This window comes from Corylus avellana, chromosome 8 (genome assembly GCF_965113065.1).
Source record: "Corylus avellana chromosome 8, dhCorAvel1.hap1.2, whole genome shotgun sequence".
NCBI lineage: Eukaryota > Viridiplantae > Streptophyta > Magnoliopsida > Fagales > Betulaceae > Corylus > Corylus avellana.
This window is the reverse complement of record NC_142497.1, coordinates 6297625-6301198: the sequence shown is the minus strand read 5'-3', so window position 1 is coordinate 6301198 and position 3574 is coordinate 6297625. Positions and strand designations below refer to the sequence as shown.

The 3574-nt window shown below is 35.0% G+C and overlaps 1 long non-coding RNA gene across 2 annotated transcripts; it reads right to left on the bottom strand.

Annotated features, from left to right (window-relative positions):
* Positions 1–365: 365 nt before the first annotated feature.
* Positions 366–2691, bottom strand: LOC148584024 (uncharacterized). 2 transcript variants are annotated; one of them, XR_015912942.1, is made up of 4 exons: positions 2552–2691; positions 1542–1639; positions 671–746; positions 366–427 (listed from the first exon to the last, which is right to left on the bottom strand). It is a non-coding gene; the product is annotated as an uncharacterized LOC148584024 (long non-coding RNA). The 2 variants fall into 2 exon arrangements; XR_015912941.1 differs by lacking the exon at positions 366–427 and adding an exon at positions 432–485.
* Between the last annotated feature and the right edge of the window lie 883 nt (positions 2692–3574).

Below are 3574 nucleotides of genomic sequence, written 5' to 3'. Positions count from 1 at the left end.
AACCAACTAATCAACCAAAACAAAATAAATAAACAAATAAAACAATAGAAATAAATCACCAACTCCGCTGACTAAGACGCAACCTCAGCCAGTTTACTGTTAAACCCCTATTCTAAATGCTGCACAGGTTAACTACCTTCCTTTCTATGGCAGCAATCTTATCCATACCACATTGTGGACTTCCCTGAACTAAACCAAAGAACTCCGTTCAACACTTGATTAAATTATTAAAACACAATGCAAATGGTGTACTAGATAGTTAATTCAACATCCATTTACAGATAAGAAGACTAACATTTCCATATTCCTTAATGCAACAAGAAAAACCCAAGTATAACATCAATGGAAAAGAAAATATATGATACCATTACAGGGCAACCAGCTCTTGGAACGCTATCTGAACGCAGACCTCCAAAAGGATTCAAGCCTGTATATTCAACAAGAACACAAGCATCTATTCCAATGGATTCATAAAATTCCCCAACCTGAAAACACAATCAACCAGAGATGAAATGTAGAAATGAAAAACCAAATACTCATTGACACAAAACTGTATACTATAGACCCCAAAATAGAAAAAATAAATAAATAAATAAAATAACTGCTAAGATCCCATAGGAAAAACTTGAAAAGTAAGGGATGGAGTGCAGAAAAAAGGGAAATAGCATACTCTGCAGAGCAAAACTTCACGTGGAAACCTTGACTTAAACTGCAACATCTCCCAGTTGAGTGTTCCTTCTTTTAGACTACTTTGAGCACAATGCTATGTTAGTTTTATGCAGAAGGAACCCTTCTCTAAGATGCTTTTGAGAGAACTCATAGTATTTGCAATCATGCGAATACCATTAAAGACAGATTAATAAGGCTCAGAAATGTAAAAAATGCTCTGGAAACAGACATTCTTCTACTAAAGGAAAGTAAAGTAAGAAATTATTATATTGGAGCTTACCAAAGGTAACAGACATTCTTCTACTAAGTCAGAAACAGAACATAACAAAACCAGTTTCCCAGAAGCACATAGTGCCCGGGACACTACTATAACCACAAATTCCTGAAAATTTAAGGCAAGATAGTCAATCAATTCACTTGGCTTAGGAATATAGCACGGAATTAATAATCAAAACCGCTGATTGATCTCAAGTCAGACCCCACGAAACACCACAAGTTTTAATCAGAAACCTTAAACCTGTCACTTTTTCAAGATTCAATTTCACAACCAGAAGCATTTTGATAGCTTATCACAAACCCACTATTCAGCTCTAATGCAGCTGCTGACCATTCCAATAATCAAAATTGTATAAGAGCAATGTTCCCAATTAAGCTAATTCAATTTTGCCCCTTGTCTAAAGATGTAAAATAAGAATGATTTCACCGAATATTTACTAAAATTCTAGATGGCAACAAATCATCACACCAATTAACAAAAGCAGGAAAAAGAAAGGACCCATTTTGGCCTCTCTCTTTTTTCTTTTTGGTTTCACTAAATCATAAGCATGCGTGCAAAATATCAATAAGCTGATTGCAACATCATAAGAGCTCACCTCCCATTTCTCAAGTTAACATCCAAGCCTAGCAAATTGGTATATGTAAGCCTTTTAACCAGCTGAACAGTTGAAGGCTTTCTGCACCTCTCCAACCTCTCTACAACAAAGAAACCATGACCATTCAAGATCTTACTTAAAAGTATTCAATAAATTTAGGGGAAACTTCACTTACCCCCTATACTTTTGCGCTTTTTGCAGACACCTCCTATTGTTCAAAAGCTCTTACTTTGGTATATCAAACTTTCGTTTCCTTTCACTATGCCCCTTCCATTAGGATTTTTCGTGAAACCCTAACGGAAGGGTGTGAAATTCCAATCTTGCCCTTATTTTTTATTAAAAAATAATTCTCTTTTTTTTTAAATCCTGACCCATGGGTTTACCGGTGGATCTAACCCACCCGTATTGTGACCCATGGGTCATATTATTATTATTATTATTATTATATAAAAGAAAAAAAAAATAGTGACATTATTATTATTATTATTATTATTATTATATATATATATATATATATATATATAAAAAATAGTGACCGGGGGTCACTTGTGACCCACCGGAGGGTCATAAGTGACCTCCGGAGGGTCACAAGTGACCCTCTTGTGACCCTCCGGAGGTCACAAGACCCACCGGGGGTCTCTTGTGACCCCCCGGTGGGTCACAAGTGACCACCGGTGACCCCCGGTGGGTCACTTTTTTATATTATTTTTTAATATAATAATTATAATTTTTTATTTATAAATAAGGGTAAATTTGAAATTAAAAAAAAAAATTAGGAGTATAAAGGTCTTTTACTAAATCAAATGTTTGATTTAACTGCAAAAGCTAACGGTAAGGGGGTATTTGAAAGGAAACAAAAATTTGATACACCAAAGTGAGAGCTTTTGAACAATTGGGGGGGTGTCTGCAAAAAGCGCAAAAATATAGGAGAGATAAGTGAAGTTTATTCCACACATATTAAAGAAGCAAGACTATCAAGCAACTTAACAAAAATGCATGAAGTAGCACACCTCCTTCCACCATAGTAAGTGAGAAAGATCCTTATCATTGAGGGCACCATTTAATGCTTTAGATTTCTTGGTGGTTTTTGAGCTTCCCTTCAAAACTTTCTGGCCTTTAAAACAACAAATCCCATCCAACTGTCTGCTGCTGTAGCTTATTTTTCAAAAAAAAAAAAAAAGTCTCATGATTTAGATGTAAATCAAAACAGACAAAAGAAGGAAGAATTGAACATTAAGTACGATCAACAGCCACACCACTTAAAGGTTTTCTTTACCAGAATAGTCTTCAACAATATTGTTGGCTATGGCAATGACAGTCTCATTGTCCATTTTCTAACCGCCAAAACACCAGATCAAGCATTATAATCAATTCATTACACATAATTGATGATTCCCAATGCACTTACTAATTTCAAAAGCAGAAACCTCACAGATATACAGCTCATATTGTTATAAAAATGCCAAGCACAGCAATGCATTTGAGTGGCTTTATTACCCCACCCCTTGGAGGGGGCCTTTTTTGCTTATGGGTCAAGCATACATGGATTATCTCACTTGTCACACAGAAATCCTTATGATACGTTTGGTACACGAAATGAATATTCCATTAGGAAAAAAAATAGCATTTATTAAGAATGGAAGAATGTGAAATAAATAGCCTTGGTGTTAAAGTATACATATACTCTAACACTTGGAATAGACATTCCTGTAAGAAATTGAATATATATAAATGCTAATTAACAATATAATTAGCAGCGGAAATTTAATATATATATGTATATGTACCTCCAGCCATTGCTTTGCTCAAGCAGCTTGAAGAACGACTCCACAGCAATCAAACTAAAAACAATTTTATTGAGAGGTTCTTCTGACCTATGCCTACCAGTGAGTGCCAATTGATGGAATACACAGGCCTTATTTATAGGTAGGTCAGGGGACCCTCAATTAGAGCTGTTACCTTAATTATTCCTCCCATCAAGGAATAAAAATCAAATCAATACAGCTAATTGATTCCACAAAATAAAATCTTTA